General features: G+C 40.8%; 1 long non-coding RNA gene across 3 annotated transcripts; it reads right to left on the bottom strand.

Annotated features, from left to right (window-relative positions):
- Window positions 1-2,635: 2,635 nt before the first annotated feature.
- LOC134460286 (uncharacterized) lies at window positions 2,636-9,158 on the bottom strand. 3 transcript variants are annotated; one of them, XR_010037041.1, is made up of 6 exons: window positions 9,102-9,158; window positions 6,473-6,513; window positions 6,229-6,299; window positions 5,392-5,457; window positions 5,182-5,248; window positions 2,636-3,835 (listed from the first exon to the last, which is right to left on the bottom strand). It is a non-coding gene; the product is annotated as an uncharacterized LOC134460286 (long non-coding RNA). The 3 variants fall into 3 exon arrangements; XR_010037040.1 differs by having other exon boundaries at window positions 5,182-5,457; XR_010037039.1 differs by lacking the exon at window positions 2,636-3,835 and having other exon boundaries at window positions 4,745-5,457.
- Between the last annotated feature and the right edge of the window lie 10,773 nt (window positions 9,159-19,931).

The following is a 19,931-nucleotide window of genomic DNA, read 5'->3' as shown; positions in this document are numbered from 1 at the left end:
ATTCTGCCTCATTTGGTCACAATGATTTTTTAAAAACCCACTGTTGTGTGACTTCCACTGCTCCTATGAAAACCTGATATTGGGGGGCAACTTTGCCATGCTATACCAAAACAATGACAGCAATCACCACAATGAACACAACAGTTTTGGAAAGATAGGATGTCTGTTTGTAACATATCCAAAAACTGGGATGGTGTTCTGCATCAATGTCTTGTAATGACTCTTGAAAAACCCTTTGCTGTTACATCAGCAGCTCCTGTGAAAATGCCTAAGTCACATGAATTACCAGGGGCGGAGCTATAGGGGGACAAGCAGGGCATTTCTCCAGGGCCCTCTTGAATTTGTGGTAGGGGCCATAATCATGACCTTTGCAGACTTTTGGGTGCCAATATATTTGGGCTGACACAGTGAATGGCAGGCAGTTTTGGGCATTTTTGATACAAGAAATGTGACTTGAGTATTTTTGAAGCACACAATAAGAAACAGTTGAGTGATTCATATACCATTATTATTTTTATTTTTATTTTAGCTTTTAGGTAACTTTTTTTTTGGTAACTAAATGTTCGTGAATTAAAGGTTATTGCCATGTGTTTAAACCTCAACACTGTAGGAGTTAACATTTTGCTATTATACCGTAAAGTAAGTCTTGAATTGCAGTAGTGATAAATTAATTGAATCATTCTGATTGGTAAAGTAGCATTGTTAACACATAGTCTTGATACAGGATGTTTGCCAAATTTTGATTTTTTAACAAATTTCTTTTAGCTGTAAAGATATTTTGATAAAAAAATGTAAAAAGAACCACAACACTGAAGCTCCCATTTACTTAATTTTGTGACATTTTGGGGCACCCTGGCCCTTCCTCACATGGATATTTTATTTCAATACATTTTAGTTTTCCCACGACCTCTACAATACTACTCTGTTAGTAGAGATGCATATCAAATGATTTGACACATGGACCTTTGCCATGAACCAATACAATGCGCTAGGTTCCTAGGTCATGGTTAGGACTGGGGAGGGGCCAAGTTCTATGAACAGGTCACCTTTGTCATGGTTTTTTTGGGGGGGTGGGACACTTTTATTATCATGGAGAAGAGAAAAAAAACAGTGATGATACAAAAGGAGGAGACTGTTCGTAAGGAGGTAACCTGACTAAACAGCTGTCCTGCCCCTCCAATCACCATGACTGAGCTACCCTGAGCATGGTGCTAGACCACTGCAATACTGACTGATCACTTGACAAGGGTCAAATATGTCACAGAACTGAGCAATGTAAGTATTAATGTTTGATGTTCTACATTGACACTGATAATGTTGCACTAATGCACATACGTGTTTACATGGAGTGAAACACAAATCAGATGTAGAAAGAAATGTCACATGACAAAAGGTGATATATCATGATAAATCTCATACACGTTATAAATCTCATACACAATCCCAAATAATCCACAACAGTCCTCAGAACTGCATCAAAATTGGTAAACAAGTTATTAAAGATTGTTATGAATTGTAATAAAAAGCATTGATATGTAGTGATAGTCAGGATGTACTTGTTTCAAGATCTACGGGGATGTTTCAGTGATTCAACATTTCATCACTTTATTCCGGTATTTGGTTTTCAGTGCCTAAAGATGAAGTTTACACACGTCTATAACCTTTGATTTACTGAAATGTAGTTTCAGAAAAAGCTGAAAAAAAAATCTGTCAACAGCCACTTTTACTTTTTTTGCCGTATTATATTGAGTGTGTCGAAAATGCTGAAGTCAAATATCTTGTATCAAAAATGTCTGACTCAAATTGCTCAAGTCATTCACAGTGGCGGAACAATTGCACATAGGGCCTCATGGCAAATACTGGTAGATAGGGCCCCCATGTAGCCTGCAAAGATCAGAGCAGGGGCCCCACCTCAATAGAGCAGCAAGCTGAAGATGTCACACGGCCGTTTTTACAAGTCCATTCTTAAAAAATGAGACAGAGCACCACCCCAGTTTTTGGATATGTTTAAAACAGACATTGAGTCTTTCTAAAACTGTAACTGTCATAGTGGTGAGTTCTGTCATTTCTTTTGTATAACATGGAGAAGATGCCACTAATATCAATTTTTCATACACTGAAAGAAAATATTCGTTGGATTTACATGATTTTAATGTGTACATCGGTCCCACACAATCCAATTGTGTAAGGTCAACATGATTTCTTCCCCTATTTTTATTGTGTAAGGTTTAAGTGATTTTATCACCTTAAACGGAGGTGATTGGATCACCTCAACCTAACACAACTTATTCATGTTCCAGCATCATAAAAATGTGTTGGAACTATGTGATTTTTTTAAATAGTCACAAAATGTTTTTTTCACCTAAATCAGAGGTGATGAAATCACTTTAATCCTAAACAATTAATTGGTATTCCATTAACCAGAAAATATGTTGGAAAAACACAAAACTTTGACATAGTTTGAAAGTATTTTTTTCATGTTTATTAAAAGGTGATGGAATCACCTAAATCAAGCATACAGCTACATTTCAGTAACATGATTCTTTAGTCTCAATCCACCCCCCCCCCCAAAAAAAAAACAAAAAATAAATAAATAAAAAACATATGGTAAACATATTAGGTCTAGGCACAAATGCATTGCAGATCACAATTTGATGTACAGGCATGTGCAAACAAAAACAACAAAAAGAGTCAGAATTCTGTGATTAAATGTATTGACTTTCACTGTACGCATGTAAAATGCACACAGATATACAAAACATAAGCACAGTTACAAATAACTGCTACTCTTAGACCAATCAACAAGCAGGGTCTGTGAACAGAAAGAAAGTCCAATTCGCTTTAAAGGTGCACTGTGTATTACTTTCAGTAGTTTATTTTGAGATTTCATGCTGCCCATGCACAAATGTTGCATTTTTCATGAATATTTACCACCACCAAACTTTAAGTTGTCGTTATGACTGGGGAAATTGCTCTTTCCATACATGAAAGGGGGAAAGAGAGGAATCTTCTCCACTGACTGTCATTTTGAATTTCTAGAAATACAGAATTTTAGTAAACATTTTCGTAATACATTTATACATTTTCGTTTATTACTAAGTACATATTCATGAAAAGGACACAGTTTGTAATAGGCAGCACCGTTTCAATGATCAGCATAGTTGCCTACTCTGGTCACCATCCTACACAGTGCACCTTTAAGAAAATAATTTGTTTGGTTGCTGTGAAAAAGTGCTCTCTGGCTGGATTAGCATTCATGTGAACACATCGGGCACAAATAAAATTCACTCTACATACAGTTATTTTAGCTCATTGACTAAGTGCATTAGTCCACACTTGTAGGTGTGCGTGTGTGCGTTCATGCGCGTATACTGTATGCATGTGCACGTATAATGTATGCATGTGCGCGTGCATCTGGCAGTCCACCATTCATTTGGTTGTCCTCTTTGGTGACCACATTTGTGTCATTACCCAGTCTTATTTAAGTCTAGTTTTGGTATTTTGTTTGTCTTTAGTTTGGGTCAAAATCAACACAGTACGTACAAAACATATGCACACTCAAGTGCTATTCTTAAACCAGCAAGGAGCTGGAAGTGCATACAAGCAAATAGATCTCTAGAAAAAAGGTACATTTCACTTAAAGAAGCAAAAATAACTGCTGTTTTTTAGTTGCTGGAAAAAAAAAAGAGAGTCCTTTCCGATTGGGTGTCACGTGTGTGACAGACATACACTAAAACTGACAATGTCCAAAGGGTGGGATGCCCAATCTTCTGTCAGAGCAGATTCCAATTGTGATGTCTTCAACTGCTTCGTCTACGGCAACTTCATCCATGACCTATTCAACACAGAAAAAAGTAAATAAACACAAATTAACCAAGCCATTTGAATTAACAAATAAATCAACATTAAGATGGGCAGTAGGTTACTGCAAAGTCCAAAGCATGTCCTCTGTTCCACTGTCAAGATTTCCTCAGTTCTAATTCTGATGTGGGACCTGGATGATGATGATTTAACGCTGGTGTGAATTGGCCTGAAGTCGACAAATACCAGAGCCAAAGCTTTGTAGTTGCCTTCATTCTGCAGGGATGTCAAACTCAAACCCAGGGCCAATTGTGATCCATGAAGTCATTTTATGTGGCCTGCAAGATCATTGCATAGCATGACAAGACTTTGACATGAAACTTGGTGTGTCACAGGAATACCAGTGGGCCCAGGCCAATGAAAAAGCTCACTCTCATATGGAACAACACCCCAGGTCTACTGTGTCTCCTTGGCTGGGACCTACAAGGAGCTTGTAGTAGACAACCAGTGATGCCAATCCTCTGTTTAAGATGTTTCAGAGCACAGAGATGTAAGGGTCAGCTCATCTCAATTAAGAGAAGAACAAGTTTCATTATGCATATACAGGTATGGTATATACTGTTCCTTGCGAGGAGACTTTGAAGGAAAAGTCTACTGCATTGCTCTTTGTGCATGCGTGCAGTAATATGGCATGCAGGGCTTGTCTGTCAAGGGGCTGAAATAAGAAGTTCTTACAGTTTTCCCCATCTCAATAAGTTTCATTGATAACATGATTAAAAATAAAACATGCAATATTCTAGGCAAACATACAACGGGCAATATAATGAAAAGCGTAACACAGCTGGTGCACTCTGTCAACTCTGATTCCCCCCCAATAATCAGAGTGAAAAACATGTGTCAACAAAGTGCTCTCAGATATTATACCCGTCATTGTAGTGCTCATTTCGTTTCTACATAGAATATATTAATATTTCTTTTTGTTTAGCTGCACATGAATTGTGTAGCAAGTGTATTGAAATAAGGAAACCGTGAGATAGCTTGCTCACTTTCAACTGAAGCCTCTCAATGTCATGTTGAGCATAGCACAATGCATACAAATAGTGTCACACTCCACACTGAGAGTGGGAACACCAGGGAGGTAGTCATCAACACTTCTCAAATCAGATCATCTTGTCTCAGATAACTCCAATTCTAGTACTAAGCAATAATCTAATATTCACTGGTCAGAGTACGACAAAATTTAAATACAAAAATTTGAGAAGCAGCTCCTTATACCACTGGAATATTTACTCACCCCCATTCAGATAACAGCTAATTTAAAGCAGGAGTCAAGTTGTTAAGGTGCACTGGGTAGGGTTGTGGCCAAAGTGAATGCTTTACCTTGTGGACTTTGAACAGTGCTGGCCATTGCAGTGGGACTGGTGATTCTTTTCAATTCAGCACTGATCTGAAAAGACATAAAGAGCCCAAAGGATTTAACGATTAAATCATTAACATTAGGAGAAACCCACACACACATTCAAGAAAGGAGATACAACGCTGTAATTCACAAATAAAAACATTAAAGACAATCCGAATTGAATGTCTTACCTTGCGAACATTGAACAGTGCAGGCCACTGTGCCAGAAGTCCTCAGAAATGGTGCATCTTGTACAACTTAAAGAAAGAAAGAAAGAAAGAAAGAAAGAAAGAAAGAAAGAAAGAAAGAAAGAAAGAAAGAAAGAAAGAAAGAAAGAAAGAAAGAAAGAAAGAAAGAAAAAGGAGAACATTTGTAACCTGTGCAGCAAGAGTTCTGGAAATAAACTACTTAAAAAATCACTCTCTGCACCTTTAAAATCGCAGACTGTATGATCTGCTTCAATTGTCATGGTACATGTTGGTTAAATTCAGATTTCCAATATTGACGCCATGCATCCAGCCTAAAACCATGTCTGTCCCACTACCACTACTTGACCATGAGCATGGGACAGTTTACTTTGTATTACTCACTTGGTTAACACCACACATGCTTGACACCATCCGAAAAAATGTGTTCATGTTGGTGTCATCAGACCAGAGGACATGGTTCCAGCAATCCATATCTGAAGTCTGTTTGTCTCTGATGAAACCATGATGAACACATTTGCTTTAGATTGTTTCAAGCATGTGTGATAGTAGCCAAGGGAGAAGTATAAAGAAAACAGTCCCATGTTTACGGTCAAAAATGGTGGTGGTACTGATTTGTTTTGGCATTCTATGAATGGCATCAACATTGGGAAGCTGACTGCCACCAAAAGAAACATGCATATGAATGTACTGGCACCATGACTACTAAGGCAGATCATGATCCTCTCTATGGGGTTTTAACATGCAGGGGGGTAACTCAATAGTTAAAGGCTTTCTGCTCAGGAACCATCAAGTAGACAGGCGAAAAAGACAGAAACTTACATCAGCCAATTCAGCAACAGTTGCTTGGATTGCAGGGGAACTGTGGTGATTATTTTGAATTCAGCACTGATCTGAAAAGACATAAAGAGCCCAAAGGATTGACAAATCATAAACATTAGGGAAAGCCACACACACACACACACACACACACACACACACACACACACACACACACACACACACACACACACACACACACACACAATATACAAACCTTAAAGACAATCAGCATTGAATGTCTTACCTTACAGACTTCGAACAGTGCAGGCCACTGTGCCAGAAGTCCTTAAAGAAAGAAAGAAAGAAGGAATTGGTGAGGTTAAACATTTATAAAACAGCACAGGATTCGTGAATGAGGAGCATGCATTCTGTAAACTAGGCTACTTGTAAACAATGCTCCACTTAAAAGAGGAAGATAAGTAAAACGAGATAACGCAGAAGTTAAAAAAGTGCTATGCACTTCAATAAATAGGATACTATTCCCACATGTTTCATCCAATTCCCTGTGCAAAGTTTAAATTCAGGTTATATGCACTCTATCTAGGTCGGTTGTTCTTTGACTTCGTGTGCAGGAAAGCTTACATTTGATTAATCTTCAATTAAGACCACAAGTGCATGTGTGCATTAAACACCTGGGTTGGGTCAAAAAACAAAAAACTTTAAAAATAGAATACTTGGCTTAAAATGAACACACCGAAACGACGCCAGCCCTCTGTTCTCGTGAGCAGGCCCGTTGCGTTAAGGTACGCAATGTAGGCAGTTGCCTAGGGCCCCCGAGTAGGTGGGGCCCCCAAGGACGACAGGTTATGGACCCAACAGCAACGACGATTTGAAATAGCGTTATAATAAGGCAATGCCATCTTTATGAAGGGCTCTGCTGCGAGGGAAGCAACAGCGCCTCCCTAATGCCCCCTGCTCGAGGGGGCCCCCCTTCCAATAGGTTTGCATCAGCGACAGCGACGTGAAAATGTCAATTGCCAAAAGGTGCAACGACAAATGTAGTCAAAGTACCCCTATCTCGAGGGGGCCCCCCTTCCAATTTGTACAACCGTCAAATGCAGCGCAAATACAAACTGAAGATGAAGCGACATAATCTCTCACTGGATGTTGCGCAGGCGCCAGTATGTATTACATTTTTGGCTTAAGACAGTTGCTTTTAAAATAAAAGTTAATCTTGAAGGCGACATATTAGGCTACTCTCTGTACTGCAACCAAACTGACCCAGGCCAGTTGACATCGCACAGACAGCGAGATGCTTCATTTAGGCGACAGTGTTATGTTTTCAAAAACATCCGTGAAGGATTATCCATGTGCTGTAACAAGCACTGGGCAAACGTCGATTGTTCCATAACGCATCTTTTTTCGACACGGAACTGTTTTGAATGTGGACAAACGCAAGAAGAAACGAATGAACAATGTGCATATGCATATGCATATGACCAATATTTCGGATAACACGAGTCACACAAGTGCGCTGGGATAGCTAGCATTGTAGCCCACTTTCTTGCTATTATATGGATTACACATTGGAATTTGGGACCATGATTCTGGAAACCTGTGGATTACAGTGAGAGGTTGGGATACATTCTGCGGTCAAGACAACTCAAGGTAAGGGCACCGGGGTATTGGTCCCCTATAATTGACACAGCTGTCAACCACGGAGTAACGTTGTTCAGTGATCCTTGGTCGCTACAGAGTAGCCTATTTGTGTGTGCTGCGGTATTACTAACAACTTTGGATTGTATTTTCAAATGCGTGGTGGATGCAATAGGCCTACAAAAAAAATCTCGTCGGGCCCTGGCTTGGTTAGAATTCTTGCTACCAATATCACATCCCCCCAAACCCCCTACTGTGCTCATTCGTTTTTCAGCCTTGAGTTTCTGGACTGGTGGTTGGAAAGATTAGACCTTTCTTTATTTGTGATTGGCAATGCAGATCATGATTTTCGTGGTAGGGTCAAAAAATCTGATTGGGCCATATAGGCATACTCTCATGTGAGACAGGCCAGGTTAAACTGAACATTCAATTAGCCTACTTCATGAGCGGAGCCTACTGAATGGAATGGGCTATATTTGCCCAGGTCTTTCTTCATAAAGTTTCATAAAATGAACTGTAGGGACTAGTTATCATACTAGATTGCATTTCCTCACAGGAAATGCTGGTGTAGGCTTGCTCTTTATGCATTCATTGCCCTTCATGCATGTGTTGCCCTGCCACCTGTCTATAAGGTGACTTCTTTGTTTGTTTAAACCATATTTCTATGGTTTCTGTGACATTGTGTTGTAATGGTAGGCTATGTGACTGAAAATGACTAAAAAGTGACTGAAGTGCCATCCAAAAATTGTCTGGCCCCTCCGAAACCCGAAACAGAAGTTCTGGCGCCGTGGCTACCCTGTCAGGTGCCCCCCCGCCTACAAAAAAAAAAAACCTAGGGCCCCGACAACCCCTTTGCCTAGGGCCCCCAAAATCCTAGAAACGGGCCTGCTCGTGAGCATGCAACGTGTTCGATGAAGTTCTAGTTCGCTGTGCACCTCCACCGCACCTCCACCACCCCTCCCCCATTAACGGATCAGACCCTCCCGCGCAAATATAGCTAACTGAAGATGACCAGCTAGATTGTTGTACAGTAGCAGTTTTTACTACATCCTTTGAATATCCTAAATGTACATATTTTCCATTCTTTTCTAAATTAACATGATGCATAGCCAACTGCATGTGTTTGCAGTGCACCTGTTACTAAGCAAACAGCACTGCAGTCTGCGTGGGTAAATGTAGCAGAGTCTAACTTCACCTTTGGCTCAGCTTCCACACACAAAAGACACAAGAGCAGTTCTACATCGCCCACAATAAATGAAAGTAATTCAGTTACTTACTCAATTTTGTGTAGATCTTCACACATGACAACACTATTCCAGCGAGATGAGACTGAAGAGTAGGACCGAGCTGACTGAGCCGAACGGCTTTCTCTGAAACTTTCCGGCTTCTTCTTGTCTTAGAAAGTGGTGCACTAGCGCCACCTCAGGACTGGAGGCCACCCCAGACACAACTTAATCATGTTCATTCAAAGCATTAGAAACATGCAAATTCAGCAGTCTCCAAGAACACATTATCCTTATTTGATGAAATCATGTTTACTCAAGGAATGTTAATGAATTGTTTTGCATCTATTTACTTTATATAGGTTAATTCAAAGACCCGCCATTCCCTCTTTTTTCAGTGTAGGAGCTATGGAAGTCACCCAACAGTGGGTTTTTGAAAAATCATTGTGACCAAATGAGGCAGAATACCATCACAGTTTTTGGATATGTTAAGAACAGACATCTAATCTTTCCAAAACTGTTGATAATATGGTGGTGAGTCGTGACATTTTTTTTTTAATGACATGGCAAAGATGGCACCAAGTTTCAGTTTTTCCATTTTAAAGACTTCATATCTTCTAAACTGTTCATCGCAGAAGATCAGTCTTTCAACACAACATGCACAGAATGGTTGGGAACATACAGTGTCCATATCAAACCTCTGTCTTTAAAACTGCGCTTACCACAGTCCTTCAAAGATGCCCACAAATTCAAAGGTGAGAATTGTTCAAGCAACTTTAAGCCCCCAGAAAACGGTGGTAAATGACAAGAGGATGTGTGAAAATCCACATTTCACAAGTACATGTTCAAAATGTTACCCCTTGAAATTTGTAAGGACCTACTTAAAGCAGTTTTTTGGATACGGCAATCTGAAAGTGGGCTCTCTGAGAACTCTGTTCCAAACGAGTCAGGGGGGTACCTGACAAAAACATTTTTAATGACAAAACTATGAGGAGTTGAGAGCTATAATTTTGCACTTTTCCTATTGGGACGTTTGTGAACCTCCTTGATTTTTTTCTGCCAAATCTGAGATGGTCGTGCGGGATGATTCGGAGATTTGGCGTGGAATGACCCTATGGCATGTGTGGAGAACACTGCTTCTGAACCACAGGGATGCGAGGCTGAACATCATTAGTTATTTCTGTCAGGACTACTAAGATCACTATGGCATCCACGACAGGCAACTCATTTGAAGTGTCTGTAAGCTTTCCCCCCACAGTTAAATCATCTTGTGATACAATACGCTCTCACAATCCAATCCCATAATACGCTATTATGCCGCAGGAAATAGGCTACTATAGTGCTAAACTGAATACTCCCAGATCCTGGATATTGGAGGGGAAGGAAAATGATATATTTTTCATATGAACTCATGAAACCTTTTTTGGTCCTCAACCACACTTACAACCAAAATCCATGTGTGCTTAAAGATTTCAGTTTTCATTGTGGATCTGCAGTGTCTCTCGAGAGAAGGATAGAGGGCTAAGGAACCATCTCCTAGACTGCTCTAAATAGTCAGTCTCAGAACCTATTGGATAACGAGCCGCTGCTTATTACGTAATATGAACTTGCCAAACCTTAGCAAGCCAGAGAGAGAGAGAGAGAGAGAGAGAGAGAAAGAGAGAAAGAGATAGAGAGAGAGAGGTTACAGTATAATAATGAGCATTTTTCGTGTGTTTTTCATTGTTAATAATGATGAGTGCCTTGTCCTGTCATGTGTGTCTACCTTTCTAAGTGAGAAATACAAACATAACACCCAGCTGCTTGTATAATCAGTGCATTAAGCATAAACTTATGTTAATTCAGAACAATTTGTCTTTTTTAATTTGAAAGTGCTTTAAGGTTGTATTGCATGGCAGAGCTATGCAGCTCGCTCTCAGAATGAATATTTATCTGGGCAATCTAAGAAAACATACTAAGAAATGTATAAATCTAATAGATATTTGTGGTTCAGCAATTTTTAATCTAGGTAGATACAAAACATATGCCAGGAGTACTGTATGTCAATTTGGCGTAGGCACAAAGCTGAGACACTGAATATTTCTCATTGTTAGATTAGGTTGGAAATTAACCAATTTCCATTTGTTAATCTGTCTGAATCATTACCCCTGACTTGTTTTCAGCAATGTGAGGTACACCTTTATTTTATGTTATTTATAAAGATTAATTTGTGTGTTGGAGAAATTCTGTGGGTTGAAACAGTGAAACACACTGGTGATCTACATCATATTAGCCTTGCTGTCATGAATATTAATACGGCAACACATGAGCCAGATAGTGATAGTGAACAAAAACCCTCAGCACACATACTGTTTTTTAAAATAATATTTTCTTCGTGCTTCATCTGGTTAAGGTGATGATTATTTCACTCTGGTCATTTTGAAGCCTTCAGGAGGGATGATTGGATGTTTTTCATCTTTTATTTAATTCACCATGTGCATTGTTTCCTAAGCAGTGTTTTTTCATATGGAGAGGAATGAGGTGATAATTTGTGCATGGTGAGAACTGGATAACAATCATAGTTCTTTGTAATTCACAAATGTTGCAAATTAGAGTGCCGACACATCGCCCTACTGAGGTTTATTGTTATTATTTTGTCTCAGCTGCATTTTATTTATTCTGAAAAGGGTCGTGTGCATAACCCTCTTCATGTTTTCTTATATTGAAGCACGTGGAAATCAAACAAAAAGGCAGAAGAGCTTTAGATACCAACATGTGCTTTCTATCTGTCTTCAAATTATTTATTAACACAGTTTAAATCATCAACTGTCCAGGCTAAAATATGAGTTTTGTTCTTAGCCACCATTTTGTCAGTCTGCCCCACCAGTTCCCAAGCTGTAAATCTTATCGGCACTGAACAGTGGCAATGGCTATGCACAATACCATAAAGCCAATGACTTCTGCCTGGGGCCCTGCATGCCAATGTGAGCTGCCTTGCCTTACAGTAGATCCCTGACAGTTCAGCAACAGTGTAATTGGAGCGCTACAGAATCTCACTCCCATGTTTGCTACTCCACAGTCCTTCAGGATGGTCACAAGAGCTCTGAGGACTCCATGGGAATCAGCACATCCAGGGTACACTGGTGAAGCTGTAAAGCAAAGGGTACCAATGTGCTTAGCACCTTCAAATGCCTTCTCCTGATGCACATGCACTCCTTGAAAGGCTGGGGGCACTGGCTAATTACTCGCCCCACCAACCTGGTGGGTCGGGAGTCGAACCGGCAACCTTTGGGCTACAAGTCTGACGCCCCAAACCGCTTACCTATGACTCCTCTTGCATTTCGTCAGTGATTGAGCAGCTGCTGACTGTATTTTTTGTTGGGACAGGACAGTGTGAGAGGAAATGGGAATGTTTGAGAGAAATTGGGGGAGGGTCGGGAATAGTCCTTGGGCCAGAATCGAACCTGGGTCCCTGATGTAACAATATGGTGCTTTAGCCATTTGAACCACTGCCAAGGCCTGCTGTGTCTATATTGTGAAAAAGGATCTCCTCTTCATCAACAGCTGAGGTTATAGGTAGTGTGCATCAGGGATGGGCAGTATTGCTATTACATGTAATTGAAATACATTTTGAAATACAAAATAGGCTACTATTTTGTATTTTTATTTCATATTTGAGTTGCCCAGAGTAAGCATAGGCCTCAGCCTGTGTGCTGCAATGGCAAGTGTTTGTCGGCATGCAGTGACAGGTGGCTGATTACGGTGACACAAAGGGGACAAACCTGCAGTGCCACACTCCCCTGTGCTGAAAGAGAAAAAATATCCACAGGGGGCCTGTCAAGCACCCTTTTCTCCCACTTTGGTCTCACAAGCTCGGGCTGCAGTAGGCTGTCACTGCTCAGCTCCTCAAGGCTACACACGTAAGCATGCATGCACACACACACGCACGCACATGCAGGTACGCATGCATGCGTGCACGCATGCACACACACACGCACACAGGTACGCACGCAAGTGCGCAGAGGCACACACACACACACACAGGTCCCAGGCAGGAACTTGCCTTTTAGCCTGCCGGTACTTCACTTTCTTGTGTGACTCAAAGCAGCTCTGTTATAAAAGATGGGCAAACTTTCATATTGAAATTCATAAAGGATAATTAATGAACTTGCACTAAATTCAACACTCTGTTACTCTGTGGACTTTTGAGCAAATAGACAGCAGGCTGTCCTAATATTCTTTTACAATACAGCAATGTGTTTACTATTGTATTATTTTGCGTACAGTATACATCAGTTGCGTTCTATGTCGGTTAACTGAATGCCTGCTGTGGTATAGTAGCCTAGTATATAAACAGGGAACTTGACGTGTTTTCATGAACTCTTTTTCATGATTATTTTGTATTACATATTATCATATTTGCATCTGATTCAAGCATTTTCAATGCACTTTTCATGACCTGTCTTTCGTGATTAGATTTTGTATTTTACTTCATGGTAGACAAATGAAACCTTTCCTTTCACTGTTTTTGTTTGAAAAGTTCAATATCCACATTTCATTTTAGTGGCATACAGTATGTCTCTGTCAGCATGACACTTTGGTTAACTTCACACCTGCTACATGTCTAGAATAATAAAATGTTTATATGTTTGTACTTCGGGTTTGTTCCCACTGATTTTTTCTTTAATTTTGTTGATGTCTTGGGGATGTCCCATCTATGCTTTTGTTTTTCTTGTTTTGGTCCAATTGCTACCCGCCTCCCTTCTCTCTCTCTCTCTCTCTCTCTCTCTCTCTCTCTCTCTCTGTCTCTCTCTCTCTCAGTCTGTCTTACTGATACATTCAAATTGTCCAAAACCAAAAAGTTTGCCCCGTACAGGAAGCGAGTAAACAGCCATCCTCCAGCCTCCCCCTCTTCTGCTTGGCAGCACGTGTACATTACAAAAGGCCAGTAATGAGCTCTGACTACACACAGCTTTGGAAAACAAACTTACCTTTCACTAGCTGCCTTTCTTGCCGGCCTTTCCGTTCAAGCAGTGTACAATTTCAAATGTTTTTCTCCATGTATTTTTTTCTGTTTATTTTTTTTCTTTACCACCCTGGCTAGCTAAGCTCTGGAAGATGCCTCTCGTCTCCTTTTTGTCTTCTGATTGAAAGCTTTCCTTGCCTTTCACAGGATGCGTTCTTTGTCACGTTTTCAAATGTTGTCTATTTTTTCCTTCTCCTTGCATTTTTCTTCTGTTTCTTTTATTTTCGCACTCTATAGGGCCTCTATAGGGCCCTGCAACAATTTGAGCTCTACGATTAATTAACAGCTTATTTCTGCTGTCTGGTGGGGCATCTCCCGGCGTCAGTTTTCCTCCATGTTAGCAGACCCTGGGGCAGAGGCAAGGCGAGGAAGCTGTCATAAGCACTTCAAGCCTTGTTTGGCATGCTGTCCTGGCAGAATGCACACACATCTTTCTCTAGAGCCATGCAGCCTGCCTGCCTGGCCGCCCTCCCAAGTTTGCTTTATTGGCATGCTTGTTTGTTGTATCAGTATTGCCAAAGCATACAGAGATCAACTTACCTGACTCTTGAACCTCTGGGAAGTGTGAGGAAAGGGAACGCCCCCGCATGACATTGCTGAACGCAGCCAGATGATGTAAATCAGGTTAGAGAACAACGCCAATATTGAGGAAATTTAAAGAACACAATTAACAAGAACAATATACAGTAGGGACAGGGACTCACCCTCATAAACCCACATGCATGTACGCATACACATACACACAGAGGCACGTGCACGCACATGCACACAGTCTCTCTGTCTGTCTGTCTGTCTCTGTCTCTCTCTCTCTGTCTCTCTCTCTCTCTCTCTCTCTCTCTCTCTCTCTCTCTCTCTCTCTCTCTCTCTCTCTCTCTCTCTCTCTCTGTCTCTCTCTCTGTGTGTGCACAGAGCCATTTTTGTGTGTTGCCCTTACACTTACAAAACAAAGCTCCAAAACACTAGCTTGATATCACAGTCATCGCCCCGCTTGCTTATCACAGTGGCAGACAATATGGTCCCATACGTAATAACAGCTATCATCACGAGTCTGGGCCCGGGACTGCATTACGGAGTCTTAGATTGTGGACTTGATCTGCCTCTCATGAGGGACATACAGCCAAGCTACCCTGGCTGACGCAGAGAGAGGCAGCATGGCAGAGCAGAGTAGAGCGGGTAGCCCTGATGTCGGAAATGAAAGCCTGCACCATCGTCATCCTCTTGAGATGGGCTTGTGAGAAAGTAAGAGGAGTGGGGTTTGTGGGGTGGATCTGCATTTGAAAAGGCGTCCTGTGTCACCACGGACTGGTATAAGACGTTCTTGACAAAGGAAGAGACAGAAAAAAAGGTCTGGCCTAGGGGCCAAGGGGCTTGGGCTAGGATGCCTGGCTTGTTGGAGATATCATATGCTCTGAAAATAGATTTAAAAGCTCCAATGGCAGAAAAACAGTGCTTAGTTTGTATTGTTCCTGGTGATTTCTTTTGATGTGTTACACAGCTTGCTGCACTGAAAAATAGTCTTGCCTTTTCTGATTATATTGTAGGTATATCGTTGGCATTCTTGATTCTTACAGCTTGAAACTGATTGTTTGCATTGTCCTATGAATACTAGAGGAGCCATTTGTGCACTGTAGAACACTTGAATCTTCGCTATACAGTGTACGTGAATAGGTCAAACACATTTCGTATATTTGTATTATTTCCTTATTCACGAAGCCCTCCAAGTCTGGATTCATATGTGAAACAGAGACTGCACACACAAATATTTGTGTAAGAGTATTTGGGAGGGGAAGAAAGTAGCGCATACGTTGTTATTGCACCCAAAATTCAATTTTTATTTAACGGATTTTTTCTTGTGGCTATAGCCTCAACAGCACCCCAACAACATAATATCATTATCCACTTTTCTAATGTAAAACAAACATGACAATTCCTTGCAGACCGTGGTTGGCCTCCCTCGTCAGAGCTTGGACCAATTGAATGTTGCCCCATATCCCTCCCTCTTGCCTTAGCTGGACTCAGAGGATATTTATTATAAACTTACATGACTTTGAGTGTTTCTGGGGGGATTTACCAAAGGGCTCAACTTTTAGAAGAACTTCAAAGCAAATGTCACAAAACACACAAATACTGTGCACTGCACCCCCAACTCTTCACTCCTGATGCCTTGAACACATTGGCCGTTTCCCAATGTCTAGTGTGCATCCTTTGAAGTGTGTCGGCCTTCGTAATCACGGCCAGTGATGACTGGATACTCTTTGGTGAACTGGGCGTGACTAATAAGGCTGACACACTACCAAGGCTCATACACTTGACATTGGGAAATAGTGTCCGTCTTCAGACACAACACCTACATGTGAAATAGGCCTTTATCAATGCAGACATGCATTTATAGAGCCTGGTCCCAGTGATGCAATGTCTCACTTCTCATTTCTCCATGTGCACTACCTACAACATTTCAAATTCTATCAAGGGGGCCAATCAATTTTGAGCATGCTCAAAGTCTCAAAGGCAATGACGCAACAGGTCAGTTAGCAAGTGAGCGATGGTAATTGTAACTTGATTGCAATTTCAACCAGTAAATGAGACATTTAATGAATACATAACAAATGCCTGACCAAATGCTTATAACCTGGCAGAAGTTATAAATAAACCTCCTGTTGTCTCCTGAACATCATGATCTTCACCATACCAGTATTCTTGTCTCCTTGCTTGGCCATTAAATAACACTGCGACTTATTGGTGGATGATTTGCCATTCTACAAAGCACATGATTTTGCTTCCGTTTCTTCGTAACCAGATAAAAATAGCTTTGGTTGTTGCAATCTCTAGATTTCGGGAATACTGTATGTCTCATTTAACAAGGAACATGTTCAGCTGAGTTTCTAAATACGAAGGCAGGGGAATGTGGAAGTGGCTGATTTCTCACTCTTTCTTTCTGGCTCTGGAGAAATGAAATTAATTACTCCGTCCCAGGCAGCGTCTCCCTGTGTGTGGGTGTATAAATTATTTCAAATTATAATCACTGCTGCCACGCTACTTCCAACAGTTCCTTCATCATGTCTCTAATCTTCATATCTCATTACTTCTCCATCACAGATATTCTTAGATGTGTATGGCTAACAGAGGGGCCGTCTCAATATTCCGTTGTTCTTAATTATTCCGCATTGGGAGACGGCACATGTGCATCCAGCTAACCACATACATAATACTCGATGGGACACAGATGCTCGCTGAGAGATATCTACATTCCTGCTGCATCTGTGTGTGTGTGTGTGTGTGTGTGCGTGTGCGTGTGTGTGTGTGTGTGTGTGTGTGTGTGTGTGTGTGTGTGTGTGTGTGTGTGTGTGTGTGTGTGTGTGTGTGTGTGTGTGTGTGTGTGTGTGTGTGAGTGTGTAGTATGTAAGAGAGGGAGGTAGAAGGGAGAGGAGATCAACAGATTCTGAGATCCTCAAACCAATCCTATCTAGCACCAACAGGCATGCCATGTTCACTTAAGTCACCTTTCTTCCCCACTGATGCTCGCTTTGAACTGCAGCAGATCGTCTTAACCATGTATACATGCCTAAATGCATTGAGCTGCCACTATGCGATTGGCAGATTATATATTTTTGGCAATAAGCACTTGAAAAGGTGTGCCTAATTAATTGGCCAGTGAGTGTCATTTGAATGAATATTCTTCATATAGGGCAAAAACTCATTTGGATGGACTGGCAGCAGTGACTTAATCACCTGTATCACACCCAGGGATATCCAAGTAATGTTTTTTGCACCATCTTCCACAGTTAGAGGTAAACATGTCGCTACGTTATTAAACGATAACTTCAGCCAATTTCATGCAGTTGTAAAGCTCACACTACCCGAGTTGTCAGTACCTGAGAATTACTTTTTATGTCTTGTCTGAGATGGTCATTGTAATGGGGGCAGAGTTTGTTTACTTTTCAAAAAACATCTTGATTTATTCCCAAAAACACCCAAAAGGTTATGCAACATCAGCAGACAACAAGCAAACAGTGATAGCCTACCTTTTGGGAAAATATTAGGAGTAGGCCTATGTTAAGAATTTTTAAAATGTGAACAAAATCTGCCCCCATTAAAATAGCTCAGATCTCGGAAAGGGCTGAGTCAAAAAATGCTGCATCACTGGGTACTGACAAGTGAAGGGTAGCGTGAGCAATATAACAGCATATTGAAATTGGCAGAAGTGCTCCTTTAAAGGGTCTCCAGGTAGGATTAAAAGTGTAATTAATCACGGTCATTAGTAAGTGAACGATGGCTATCGCGACCACTCCAAGGTCCGCTGTCAGAAAACCCCACAAGCAACTTTTGACAGAGTCGGACCGAACGAGTGTCGTGAGAAACACTTTTCATTTGAATTATCGCTTTACATACCATATTCAGATTTGTATCAACTGCTGGCTTTCCATGATGAAAGCGAGTTTATTTGAACAGCATTTTTTCATTACGGTGTAGATTTTGAGACAGGCATGACATGGGCACCGCGCAAATGACGTCATCCTACCTTGTGCCCCTTTAAGTGTGTTCATATTAGCCAGACTTGTAAAGATTTTTTTTCTTCGTCACATCCCTCCTAATAGAAGAGGTCCCCATTAATTATGATTTAAACCTTTAAAGCAATTGTGAATCAGACATTTCATAAATTTGATTAAACGCAGGGGGTGGTGGTAACCTGCTGTTTTTAGCAGTGGGAATTCCAGATTTTTAATGGCGTGCTCTCAACTGTTGCTTTGGCAAGATTATGCCTTTTAATGGGGATGACATCAAGGATAGTTGTTGTTGTCTGATTCACAGATGGCAGCATGACATGGAATAGTAATGATGGATGTCTGCAATATGCATGAAAAATACTTGTTAAGAAGTGATTGCAACACTACATTTGCCACATTTGTCATAAAGGTTTGCTGTGGGATATACTTAAAGCCCTTTTCCCATCAGACTTTGGATGAAATTAACTCTGGAATATAATTATTTGTATTTTTCTAGCATTACAAGATGTGTCCGGGTAGCTTTTATTGTCTTCGCTAATCCACCTTTGCCAAGCAAATTAAGTTAATTCATTCGAGAAAGTTAGCGTTACCGATATACATGTAAATGCTTTTCCCTCACGTGTCACATCAACATTTTAATGTGCATCGGTTTAAATGGACTTATTATCCTAGATGAAAAAATCCCTCATGAAATATCTCATAATCCATTCGACGTACTGTATATTTTCCTTGTATTTGATATTTTGTTAATGACGTCTGATTAAGTTTGTCACAGAAATACATCCTGGCTTTTTTGACTGTTGGATGCCAAGGGACAGTTTTTGAAGGAAAATTGATTTCATTGTCAAAAACCATGATGATGACTCAAACCGAGACAGATTCTGATGAAATGGCTGCAATTCTTTAACCTGGTTCTCACGCGATGGTGATTACCAACCATCTGGAACATTGTCGATTGCTTAGTTCTGGAGAGGCCTGGGTGTGTTCAAAACAGCTCGAATTTAATTGGAGAATTCACGTGGCTTTTTTAAATAACATGCTACTTCAACCACTGACTTGTATACCCCGCCCCGCGATTCTGATTTGACAGGCTGTGAAATATCTGATTCCGTTCGGACTCGTATAAGATTCCAGACCCTCGTGCGTGCTCACAAAGTTTAACGAAGATGCACGAAGCACAAAGGGTCTGCGTGGGAGCCAGACTAGCAATTCTTATGATATGCAACAATATCCAGCATGAGTAGTCTTCATTTGACAACACCGCAAAAGAGAAAAAGTTGGATCTGAAACATACAGTACATGTTCCCTGACAGTGTAGTTCTCACCCCATCTAATCTAGACCTCTTCATAAAGGCTAAATGCCCATTGCTAATT

The sequence above is a fragment of the Engraulis encrasicolus genome, chromosome 12 (genome assembly GCF_034702125.1).
Source record: "Engraulis encrasicolus isolate BLACKSEA-1 chromosome 12, IST_EnEncr_1.0, whole genome shotgun sequence".
Classification (NCBI taxonomy): Eukaryota; Metazoa; Chordata; class Actinopteri; order Clupeiformes; family Engraulidae; genus Engraulis; species Engraulis encrasicolus.
The sequence above is the reverse complement of the archived record's forward strand: the minus strand, read 5'-3'. Positions and strand labels throughout refer to the sequence as shown.